Source organism: Mirounga leonina, unplaced genomic scaffold (assembly GCF_011800145.1).
Source record: "Mirounga leonina isolate KUSES-001 unplaced genomic scaffold, KU_Mleo_1.0 Mir_173, whole genome shotgun sequence".
Lineage (NCBI taxonomy): Eukaryota > Metazoa > Chordata > Mammalia > Carnivora > Phocidae > Mirounga > Mirounga leonina.
In genome coordinates, this window is record NW_023270447.1 from 73,556,356 (window position 1) to 73,569,956 (window position 13,601).

The window sequence follows — 13,601 nt, forward strand, 5'->3', positions numbered from 1 at the left end:
CACATCGGGCTCCCTGCTCCGCGGGAAGCCTGCTTCTCCCTCTCCCACTCCCCCTGCTTGTGTTCCTGCTCTCACTGTGTCTCTCTCTGTCAAATAAATAAATAAAATCTTAAAAAAAAAAAAAATTTCAACACCTTTGAAAGGGCCTTACTACCAAATATCAACTCGCAACAATTAAAATTTAAATTCATAACACAATAATTTTTCTATAGCAAACATTTTTGGAAAGACAATGTACATTTGTTATTAATAACAAATTACCATTAAAAAATAATAATAATAAATTACCATTGACTGAACACCTCTATGTGCCAGGAGCTTTTATATTAGGAGCTCTGTATACATTATTTTATTAATTTTCACAGCAACAGTCTGAAGTAGGTATATCTTCATTTTGCCGATGAGGAAATATATTTAGATAAGCTATATAAGTTACATTTACATAAGTTAATTATATAAGAGTACACAATTATTAAGTAACAGAGCAAAAAATTCAATCCCAAATACATTGAACTCCAAGGCCTATGTTCTTTTAACTATGTTGTTTACAGTCAAATATATGGTTTTGTTCAGATAACGTTCTCTATCTTTTCCTAGATGTTTTGCTAAGACTAGAAAAGTTCATGTTTGAATTCTAGATGTTTAGGCCTCTAGCCCTGGACTAGGAAAGCAGAGGTCCAGAGGAACTGATTGATCATCTACCAATAAGGAGAAACACTCTAACACCAGCTTGCCTGGGAATGTGAATAGCCCTGTACCTCACTGATTTGTGCATCAGAAATAGAGCGTTGCTATCTTTTTTTTTCTTATTCTAAATATTTTTGGGGTTTTTGTGGGCTTTTTTGAAGTGTAGTTGACCTTTTGATTTCTTTTGTGTCCTGCGTTCTGTTCTTTTTCTGGTTGGGTGGGAGGATGAAGGAGTTAGATTCATTCATTCATTCATTCATTTGTAGAGGTTGGAATTTTCTTGTATTTCTTTGTTGTTGTCTGCTTGCTTGCTTGCTTGATTTATTTATTTGAAAGAGAGAGAGAGCACGTGTGCGTGGGGGGGGCAGAGGGGAGCAGAGGGAGAGGATCAGAGAACTCCAAGCAGACTCTGAGGAATGCAGAGCCCAGAGCCTGACATGGGGCTTGATGCTGAGCTTGATCTCATGACCGAGATCACGACCTGAGCCAAAACCAAATCAGAGGTGCTCAACTGACTGCACTACCCAGGCACCCCTGCTTGCTTGCTTCTGAAGAGCATTCACTAACTTCTATTCCAAGTTGCTGGAGTACAGACATAACAATAGAGTACTCCTTGCCTAGAGGAAACACGATTATCTTCAAATTTCACCAGAACTTCAAGAGATAACATAACACAATAGGTATATGACTCTTCCAGCCAAAACAGTCTCCTTTGTGAGGGCCTTTCCTATTCTCTCAGCATTAATGCCAAAGTTTCACTTGTGAGATACCAGACTGCTAGATGACTGGCTTAGTGGAAGATGAGGAGGAAACCAATGTATATTACATCATTTGTATATATTATAGGGAAAATGTACATACAATGCTTCCATATCCAGTAAGAAAAAACCTTCACCTATTAGAACTTAGGATAGGGTGTTCCTTAAAATAACAAAATTTAAGGTTCAATCATAATCTTGCTCTTAATCTGGTCACCAAGAGTAATAAAAAGGTGGGTGCCTGTGTGGCTCAGTCAGTTAAGAGTCCAACTCTTGATTTTGGCTCAGGTCATGATCTTAGGGTCTCGGGATCGCAGACTGGCTCTGAGCTCAGAGGGGAGTCTGCTTTTATCTCCCTCTCCCTCTGCCCCGCCCCTCCATGCTCTCTCTCTAAAACAAACACACAAATCTTAAAAAAAGGGAGAGAGTAGTTAAAAAGCAAACTGAAGTTTATGAAATACCAAGTTACCTTACACAAACACTGATGAGCTAATAGCCTCTAAGTCTGATAAGAAACAATGATTAAGCAAAATCTAATTGATTGCTGGTGACTCTACTCCTAAGTAGCAATTGAACAACCTAGTCCTTAGAAATATGTACGAGTTATTTCTGTCTAGCCAAAATCACTACTTCATGGGTGTTACAAAGCAAAAAAATCCCAAAGTCAAGACTATATAAACTTGGGGCGCCTGGGTGGCTCAGTTGTTAAGCGTCTGCCTTCGGCTCAGGTCATAATCCCAGGGTCTTGGGATCGAGCCCCACATCGGGCTCCCTGCTCTGCGGGAAGCCTGCTTCTCCCTCTCCCACTCCCCCTGCTTGTGTTCCCTTTCTCGCTGTGTTTCTCTCTGTCAAATAGATAAATAAAATCTTAAAAAAAAAAAAAAAGAATATATAAACTTGTAGCACTTCAAATTATGATTTTATCTTATTTTGAGACCATGTTTTTGTTTTGTTTAGCAAAAATGTAACTCTAATTTTATAATGGAAATATAGTGTTCAAGTGATTAAAATTTTGCCTTTTGACCATTCCTAAAATACATCAGTTATTCTATTAAGTGAGGTTACTTTTAGCTTAATGGTTCCACAGGAAAATGTAAGCACCATAATGAGTGCATTTTGCTAAGACAGCATTCTATAAGATAGGTAACAGTTTTTCATCACTAACATGTGGAATTTCCCCTCTTATCTCAGTCAAATTGGAATCAGAATCCTAGAGCTATCAACTGGCTAGCCATACAAATAATTTATAAGAGGGCAGACATTAGCATTAATTGAGCATTTATTATGTGCCAGACACTGGGCTAGGTACTTGACGTGATATAATAAATAATACATTTGGTCATTGTCCCCAGTTCCTGACACAAAGCACCTAAAACCCTTGGAATATTGTGCACAACAGGAGTGTCGTTTGTTATTCATAAAGATCCCCTTTTTTTAAAAAAAGATTTATTTGAGAGAGAGAGAGAGAGCACGCGTACTCGCGCATACACAGGGAGAGGGGCAGAGGGAGAGAGAGGAGAATCCTTTAGTAGACTCCCGGCCTAGTGCAGAGCCCTATGGAGGGCTTGATCCCAGGACCCTGAGATCAACATCAAGAGTCAGCTGCTTAACGGACTGAGCCACCCAGGTGCCCCATAAAGAGCCCCTCTGAATACACTGAGTTTATGCTATTAGGGTGAGTTAGAGCTAGATAGCCTTAGGTTGGGTGGGGCTAGTCACCAGAACTACCAAGTGATTATGTTGGAACTTTCAGTCCCACCCACTGACTTTAGGGAAATGGCGGTGGGGGGCAGGGATGATAGGCACTGCCCATTAAGATTAAGCGTTATAAAAACTCTTGAACTCCATTTGATGAGCTTCTGGGTTGGTCAACAGGTGAAGATACAGGGCGGGTGTTGGAGGGTGTCCGAGCTCCTTCCTACATACCTTGCCCTGGGCATCTCCTCCATCTGGCTGTTCCTGAATTATGTATGTAATATGTAAAATGTTTTCCTGAATTATGCGAGCTGCTCTAGCAAATTAATCGAATCCAAGGAGGGGTTCCTGGGAACCTCGGATTTACAGCCCACTGGTCAGAAGCACACATGATAACCAAAACCTGCAATTGGTGTCTGAAGGGGAATAGTCATATGGGACTCAGCCCTTAACATGTGGCATCTGCTATTAACTCTAGGCAGACGTATCAGAATTGGGTTAAATTGTAGGAAATCCAACTGGTGTTTGGAGAATCTCAGAACTGTTTGGTGTGTGGAAAACCCACACATCTGATGTCAGAAGTATTGAAAGTAGAGAAAAACAGGAGTATTTTTCCTTTACACTTGATATGCATTATTTTATTTAATCCCAACAACCCTTTAAATAAGCATTATTATCTCAATATTATAGATGGGCACACTGAGGCTCATGAATGTGACAGAACTCATTTGTTCATTCATTCATTCAGAGTACCTACTCTATACTGTCCTATGCTCTAGAAGACAACTACTCTTTTTTTTTTTTTTTTTTGACACAGCGAGAGAGGGAACACAAGCAGGGGGAGTGGGAGAGGGAGAAGCAAGCTTCCCATTGAGCAGGGAGCCCGATGCAGGGCTCGATCCCAGGACTCTGGGATCATGACCTGAGCTGAAGGCAGACACTCAACGACTGAGCCACCCAGGCAGCTTGCGGACTGCTCTTAAGATGCTAACATTTTAAAGAAAAGAGATAGACAATAAACATATATCTCTGGCGGTGATTAAGTACTATAAAGAAAAATAGCGGTGCCTGGGTGGCTTAGTTGGTTAAGCATCTGCCTTCGGCTCAGGACATGATCCCAATGTCCTGGAATTGAGCCCCCATCGGGCTCCCTGCTCAGTGGGGAGCCTGCTTCTCCTTTTCCCTCTGCCTTCTGTTCTCCCTGCTTGTGCTCTCTCTCTGTCAAACAAATAAATAAAATCTTACAAAAAAAAAAAAAAAGAAAAATTCAAGTACGGGCTGGAAAGACAGGGCAGGGAGAGGGTACTAGCTTACACAGTGTGGCTAGAGATAACCTCTCTGAGAAGGTGACACAGAGAAGAGATCTAAAGGAAGTGAAAGATCAAGCCATACAAATATACGGGGAAGAAGCTTTCTAAAAGAGTATGAAGTCAAAGTCCCAAGGCAAGAGTGCTTCTCGTAAATGAGGAACAGTGAGGAGGCCACTGCGGCTACAGTAGAGCAAGCAGGAGAGGGGTAAGAAAAGTGACCAAAGATGTAGAGGCCAGATCGTATAGGGCCTTCTAAACTAGAATAAGGACTTCAAATTGGAATGAAATGGGAAGACACAGAATATCATAATAACTGGAACTCAAACCCAGGGCAAATTCCAATGGCTATATTCTTTGTGCCACCTTATGTTTTTTCAAAAGGCTGAGGCTTAAAGGAAATAGAATGGAGTGACACAGGGCAGGCCTCAATTCCAGTGTTCTACTTAGCCCCACCCTACTTATCTGATACCTCCCTAACTTAATAGCTCTCTGCCCCAGGTAGGCTGATGTCCTTGCTCTAACCTGCTCTCTTCCCCAACTCCCTCCCACTTTGGGGAACATTCCTGTGTACTCTCCGGAGTCCAGCAGAGCGCCAGGCACCCAGTGGGTACATAAATCATTGTTGGTTGAGTTTACCTCTTTTTATATCATGACACTTTCTTTAAGGCAGAATATATGAATGAACATGAGCTGGGAATAATAAGACCCGACCTCTAAGCCACACTTGACCATTAATTAGATAACATGGCACCAAGCAAGTCATTTCATGTTGCCGAGTCTCTCTTCACCAATTGTATGTGATATTCAGGTTTAACTAACATATACTGAGTACTTACTATTATTATAATACTTACATTTGTACTATTTTTTCCTCATTAAATCTTTACAAGTATGTGAGGAATAAATGTTCTCTGAGTCCTCCTATCACTGCTCAGTGCTGAAATTCAACAATAATAAATAAGCTCTAGTCCCAGAATGATGCTATGCAACCAAGGAGTGTTTTTTGCAAGCCAGAGTTTGGCATACAGAGGTTCCACCTGTGTACAAATGGGACTGGACAGAGTATGTGCCTCAGGAGGGCAGGCACCACATTCTACTCATTTTTGAATTTGCATAACAACACACACACGTACACCCTCCCTCCAGAAATAGTTGGTTGAATATATGAAGACACATTAAGATAGATCTTATAAAAAGTTTAAGGAAACAGATCTCATCTTATTGACTGTCTTTATAGAGTACCCTCCTTAGAAACTCCAGAGATATGTCAAAGTATCAAGGTATTAATCATCTAATCAAAACTTATTAAATACTCAGGGCACCTGGCTGGCTCAGCTGGAAGAGCATGCGACTCTTTCTTTTCTTTTTTCTTTTTCAAGATTTTATTTATTTGAGAGACAGAGTGAGCAAGAGAGAGCACAAGCTGGGGGAGCGGCAGAGGGAGAGGGAGAAGCTGACTCCCCTGCTGAGCAGGGAGCCCGATGCTGGACTCTATCCCAGGACTCTGGGATCATGACCTGAGCCGAAGACAGACCCTTAACCAACTGAGCCAGCCAGGCACCCGGAGCATAGGGACTCTTTTTTTTTTTTTTTTAAGATTTTATTTATTTATATGACAGAGAGAAACAGCGAGAGAGAGAACACAAGCAGGGGAAGTGAGAGAGGGAGAAGCAGGCTTCCTGCTGAGCAGGGAGCTGGATGCGGGGCTCGATCCCAGGACTCTGGGATCATGACCTGAGGCAAAGGCAGCCGCTGAACCAATGAGCCACCCAGGCACCCCCGGAGCATGTGACTCTTGATCTCAGGGTTGTGAGTTTGGGCCCCACGTTGGGTGTAGATATTACTAAAAAATAAACTTAAAAAATTTTTTTATTAAATACCCTAGAGAGCAATGGGGATTTTATAGGACATGGAAAAAAATCTATTAAAAATCAGCTATTCTCGGGGCGCCTGGGTGGCTCAGTCGTTAAGCATCTGCCTTCAGCTCAGGGTCGTGATCTCAGGGTCCTGGGATCGAGCCCCACATCAGGCTCCCTGCTCAGCGGGAAGCCTGCTTCTCTCTCTCCCACTCCCCCTGCTTGTGTTCCCTCTCTCGCTGTGTCTCTCTCTCAAATAAATAAATAAAATCTTTAAAAAAAAAAATCAGCTATTCTCTGTGTATTCTCAGCTGAGAACTTTTTTCATCTAGACTTTTCTGATTTCTTTTGTTTGTTGAGGTTACCTGAATTTGTTAGGGGGAGTTACAGAAGTTCGGGGAAGGGGGATCTAAGGGTCATTTCCTAGCTAAGCACCAGAATTAATCCAAGCCTCTGTCAACTCTTTCTAAACTTCTGAATATTAAGATATTTTCCTAAAAGTTTCCAGCAAGACTCAGGTATCAGATACACCAAAACTCAAATCATAAGGACAGAAGTGTCTTACTTTACGGGATCCAAAGAAGCAGAATTTTTTGTATACTGCCCTCCATAACCACCAACATCAGGGATTTATTTAAAAATAGTGACTCAATGACCCATCTATTTTATATCCAAGAATTTTATCCCTTAATAAATCTAAAGCCCAGAAAGGAATAGAATGTTCCCATACACAGTTATTTTCACTGGAGTGTACTTAACAATGAAGTAAAGTGATACTTTCTGGAAAGATTTTATAACATAGGTTGAATCTAAAAGGGTTTTCTGGTCAACTTAGTTAATAAGAAAACTCCTTTTCTAAGCATTCTAGTAAATAAAAGTTTTACCTTAGGTTGACTTGTTACAACACTTTGGGTGAAAATAATAGTCTATGAAATGCTACATAATCCTAGAAACCAGATGACTAAGCCAAATATAAAGACAAGTCCTTAAGTTCTGTGTAAGCAATTTTGTTATTTTTAAAACTAGACCTCAATTTCTATCATTGACCTCTTATTTTTAAAAGCATGTCCTGGCTAAAACTTTTATGAAGACTACAAAACAAATCAATTTATTGTACATTACAGCTGATATCCACACTATGAATTACTCTAAATTGAACACTCTTTATGTGCTTTTAGCTGGTATCAGCTTTAAATAGAATCTGAATCTCCAAATCAACCTTTTTTTAAAGATTTTATTTATTTATTTATTTGGGGGGTGCAGAGGGAGAGAATCTCAAGCAGACTCTGCACTGAACATGGAGCCTGACGCAGGGCTCAATCTCACAACCCTAAGATCATGACCCTGAGACCATGACCTGAGCTGAAATCAAGAGTTGGATGCTTAACCAACTGAGCAACCCAGGCACCCCTGAATCTCCAAATGAACCTTAATCCAAATCAAAGTCTAGTCATATCAAAGTAACTACCATCATAGTATTTCTTTTTCAAAGAAAAAAAACAACATTTACACCGAAAATGATAGCCTATGTGGTAATTATGACAATGAAGTCCTATCAGTGTCTTACTCTAAAAATCAGGTTTATATTGTTTTCATATAGCTACAATGAAAATGACCTGACTTGAAATATGTAGCCACTATATTACAATATTAAGGCTCTAAGCTAAACTAAACCTGAGCGCTAAATATCAGACATAATCTTCCATTTACTGTGCCAGTGACAGAATATGTAATGGTTAAGAGCATACTCTGAATTAAGACTGCCTATGTGTTATTCCTGATTCTACCACTTCTGAGCTTTATGATCTTTTTTTTTTTAGTAAGCTCTATACCCAGCATGGGACTTGAACTCACAATGTCAAGATCAAGAGTTGCATGCTCCACTGACTGAGCCAGCCAGGCATCCAGCTTAGCTTTATGATCTTGAGCAAAAGGCTTCACTCCTCTGTGCCTCAGTTTCCTCACCTAAAAAATGGGAATAACAAGAGAACTCTCATACTGTTTTTGAGCAGATGAGATAATATGGAGCTAAATTTAGAACAGTGTCTGGCACATAAAAGAACTCAATTAAGGATAGCTATAATTATCAAACTCAAGACAAAGAACAATATACTTAGCAATGATAACATCAATTAAGTACATACTGAATGCCAACTACATATCCATTGCTGTGCCAGGCACTGGAGCTAAAGAGAACTGTACAATGCATGCTGTTTCTATCCCCAGAAAACTAAAAGTAATCTCTCTAGTTAAAATGACAAGGTCAAAAATAATTAATTAAAGAATACCGAATAGAAGTGTTAAACTGTGAATGAAAAGTGCTTGCAAATTCAAAGAAACAACAATGACAAAAGGATAACCAACATTTCTTAAACAACTACTATGTTGCAGGCACTGTTTTAAGCACTTTACATAATTACATCATTTAATTCTCACAACCCTACGAAGTAGATATTATTTTTAACCCTACTTTATAGATGAGGAAATTAAGAAACAGAGAGATAAAGCAGTATGTTTACACAGGTAGTAAGAAGCAGATTAGGATTCAAACCCAGGTAGTCTGACTCCTGAGCCTGCTCACCTAATTACTAAACCATAGTAGGGCAAGAGACTCAACCAAATAATATCACCATTTACTGAATGTCTACTATGTGCCAGTCACTCTACTTTTAAACACCCCATTCTAGGGGCGCCTGGGTGGCTCAGATGGTTAAGCGTCTGCCTTCAGCTCAGGTCATGATCCCGGGGTCCTGGGATCGAGCCCCATATTGGGCTCCTGGCTCAGCGGGGAGTCTGCTTCTCCCTCTCCCTCTGCCTCTTCCCCTGCTCGTGCTCTCTCTGTATCTCTGTGTCTCAAATGAATAAATAAAATCTTGAAAAAATAAACACCCCATTTTAATAATTCTATTCATGGGGTGCCTGGGTGGCTCAGTCAGTTAAGTGGCAAACCCTTGATTTTGGCTCAGGTCATGATCTCAGGGTCCTGAGATCAAGCCCTGCTTTGGGCTCCACGCTCAGTGGTGAGTCTACTTGGGACTCTCTCTCCCTCTGCCCTTCCCCCGCTCGCTCTCTCTCTCTCAGATACATAAATAAATCTAAAAAAAAATTCTATTCATTTTTACAGATAGGGTTACAGACAAAAAGGGGAAATAGTGTGTAGAGTTAACCGTGCATAGAGGGGCAAGGACTCAGTCACAGAACTGCTGACCCTAAAGCCCATGCTCTTCCTGACTTCACTTTCTTTCAAAATCAAAGGTAGGCTTAGTTACAAGGGGCAGGATTTAAGCACAACTCAGAGGATTTGTATAATTTAGATAGCTAACAAGTTAGGGAAAGATACTAAAGAAAGGAGGAACAGAATGAGCAAAAACTTGTAGCAAAAACAAGTGTTTAAGGATGTTAAGAAAAACAGCCCTGCCTATGGCAAAGGGTGAAGAGAAGTAGACAATATGCCTAATCTGGGTTAAGATAACAGAGAGTGAGCACCTGGCTGGCTCAGGTGGGAGAGTGTGTGACTTTTGATCTCAGGGTTGTAGGTCTGGGCCCAACACTGGTCATAGAGATTGCTTAAAATTAAAATGTTACAAAAAAAGATGACAGAGAATGAAAACAAGGTGGGAAATTAAAATCTGATGCAGCAGACATGAGAGAGCCACTGCAGGCCCTTGAGAAGGTGAGTGGTATAATCCAAACAGGATTTTAGACATACTACTGATAGCATTATCGGGATGAATAAGAATGGAGAGACACTGAGAGTGTGCTGCTGTAATACAGATGTTGAGATCATGAAGATTTAAGAGATGGCAATGAAATAAAAAGCAAACGGCAAATGTGAAAATAACTTTGAAAGAACCACCTATGGGATTTCATGATAATTGGTTTTAAAAATTCAACTGCCTTTCATTTTTTTAGTTAAAAAAAACCCCATAGCAATAAATAAGTAACATTAAAGAGAAATGCTGTTCTTTAATCTCTTCAGAGATAACTTGGAGGCTATTAGGTTTTTTCCTATATCTGACACAGCAATACTTGCCCAGACCCTCGAATCCATAATAGGCAGAGCCAAGTACATTTCTTCTGTACCCCACACATATTGATAACAACCCTTTCTGTACCAGGCAGTCAACCCTAGCTGTATCTATAACAACCCACGTGGTGGCCTGCCATATTTCAGCTGATATGCTCGGCAATTCCAAACCCACATCTGTGGCTGAACAGCTGAGAAAAAAGAACAGCTATTCTCTCAAATTTTCAATGGGTAGAGTTCCTGCAGGTCTATATGGACTTGGGTATATGTCTGTGAGTTCACATTCAGAGTGTATACTTAGTAAAACCACCACGTCTTGGAGAGATTTGGGGAAGTCATTAACCTGACTAACAGGGTAGAAACAGTGTTACCCTGCCAATTTCAAATTCCCAATTCCTCACCAAAGAACCCTAAGGGAAGAATTCCAACTGATACTACCTAGGGTCATAAGATGTGGTAGGTACCACATAGTACAGGAAGAATGAGGGAGGAAGACTTCAAAGACGGTAGAAAAACTTCACTCATTCAAATATACTATTTAGTAAGCATCAAGACCCTAAATGATAATGATCCCTGGCTACCTCCCTGACTTCTTTTTTTACTATGCTCCCCTTCTTTAACTGCAGTCTAGCCACACTAGCTTTCTTGCTATTCTTTGAACACCCTAGGGGGGCACCTAGCTGGCTCACTTGGGGGAGCATGCAGCTCTTGATCTCAGGGTTGTGAGTTCGAGCCCCATACTGGGTATACAGATTACTTAAAAATAAAATCTTTAGGGGCGCCTGGGTGGCTCAGTTGTTGATTAAGCGTCTGACTCTTGATCTGCTCAGATCTTAATCTCAGGGTCGTGAGTTCAAGCCCTGCACTGCGCTCCACACTGGGCATTGAGTCTACTTAAAAAGAAAAAAAAAAAAGAACACACTAAGGTCTTTGCTCTTGCTATTCCCTCTGCCTACAATGCCTTCCCCCAGCTATTCACATGGCTCTCTACCTCACTTCACTCAGGTCTCTACTCAAATGTCACCTCCTCACAGAACCCTTCCTTAACCATCTGATCTAACATATAATAGCACACCCACCCTCTCTCTCTCCTCATCTCCATCCCCTTACCCTGCCATTTTCTTCACAGCACTTGTTACTACCGGATATGTATATATGTGTATACATACACACACTCTCATGGCAGCAATTTTGTCTGTCTTATTCATCACTCAAATCCCAGTGCACAGAGGGCGCTCAAAGAATATTTGTTAACAGTAAATGTACGAATCTATCATATATTTGGGACTGAGATAAGTACTAGAAATATAAAGATGAATAAGTCATGTCCCATGCTTCTTCAAAGGAACTATCTAGCAGCGGAGGTTAGCCACACCACAAGAGAAAGTTCTACAGCTTCAGGTATTTCCCAGTTTCCTATGGAAAGTAAAAAAAGAACAAGTCACTTCTAACTTGAACTGCCAGCTGCTACAATATTGTAATATTAATTAAAAATTATAAAAAAGGCTAATTACTGGTCATAAGAGACAAACCTGGTTTCAAATTCTGGCATTGCCATTTGTTTGCTTGGTAACTTTTTTTAAAGATTTTATTTATTGATTTGAGAGAGAGAGCGCTAGAGCACAAGCAGGGGGAACAGCAGAGGGAGAGAGAAAGGGAGAAGCAGACTTGTGAGCTGAGCACAGAGTCCAACTCTGGGCTCGATCCCAGGACCCTGGGATCATGACCTGAGCTGAAGGCAGACGCTTAACAGACTGAGCCACCCAGGCACCAGTTTGTGCAGTAATTATGTAAACTTTCTCAGTCTGTTTCCTAACCCATAAAAAGAAATAATATTGGTAATTACTTAACAGAGTTGTTAAAAAATTAAGTAAGATAATGCATATAAAGCACTTTTTGCATTGCCTGGCACACAGTATGTACTCAAATGTTAGCTATTAGTGTTATTAATGGTTGATTCCAACGATCCTTTGAGCCCAATACCCAACCAACAGGTAAATCCTATTCAATTGTGTCACCAAAGAAGCCTATCCTTTCCTTCCTTTTCATTTTCACAGTTCCTAACTGGTGTCTCTAAATCCAGTCTCTCCCTTCCAATGTAATCTATACATTTCTAAAGAACTAAATCCAAGGGCTTTCTGGGTGGCTCAGTCAGTTAAGCAGCTGCCTCCAGCTCAGGTCATGATCTCAGGGTCCTGGGATATAGCACCACATCAGGCTCCCTGCTAAGCGGGGACCCTGCTTCTCCTTTTGCCCCTTCCCCGACCCCTGCTCATTCTTTCTCTCTCTCAAATAAATAAGATCTTAAAAAAAAAAAAAAAAGAACTAAATCCAGCCCCCTTAGTTTACCACTTAAAGCCCTTCATGTTTGGGCCCCAACTTACCTTTCCAACCCAATTTTCCACTACTTTCTAGAGTCCACCCGTCTAGCCAAATTAAATCATTCTACTTTTCTATATATACTCCATGCTTTCCCACTACCAAGCCTTGTTCATTTTATTCCCTCCTCTTCCCTTCTTTACTGGTAAAAGTTCAAATCCTTTCCACCACTTTCCAGACCTAGCTCAAATGCCACAATGCCTTCCTAGATCATTCCCAAGTGAAAATGGTATCTTTCTCCCCTGAATACCTACTCGATGTTGCTATATCTCTTCTGTAGTGCTGAACCCTTTCAACTTTATATTTCAGTTGATATGTACGCCACGGGCTCCCTGTTGAAAGAATCCATGCCATGCCAGTTCCTATACTCAGTATATGAGTATGCCTAATACTCAAACAAATATATGTAGAATGAATATTTCACAAAGAGACACTAAGGTTAGATTTAGCCTCAATGATAAACTTTCAGCCTTGAACCAGAAGCTCCTGACCTAACTGGTACTACAGTTCCCTCACAAAAGGAGAAATTGGAACACAAAGTACTATACTTTCAAACCAGTGGTCACATTAACTTTTTAAAATTTTTATACATAACAGGCCACATAGTCTTCCTTCCACTTCCAATTCACCTAGTCTCACACTCTTCATCAGAAATTTTCCCCCTCTTTACATAGAACATAATTATAATTCAAGACCAACTGAGTTCTACCTATTAACAGAGTATAGCCAAGCTCACAAAAACACAATAAACAAGGATGCTGATCATCATTCTTTCCAAGTAAAGTTGTGCCACTGACCTGTTTATAAGGCTCTGTGATGATTTTCAGGCACAAGAAACTGCCTGTATTTGACTCAATCAGCTCAGTCAGTCTTACTCAGACCCTAATGA

The 13,601-nt window shown here is 40.5% G+C and overlaps 1 protein-coding gene across 1 annotated transcript in view; it reads right to left on the bottom strand.

The window, feature by feature from the left end:
* Nucleotides 1–13,601, bottom strand: part of STX12 (syntaxin 12) — a 36,188-nt gene that overhangs the window by 21,382 nt on the left and 1,205 nt on the right. The window lies entirely within an intron of this gene.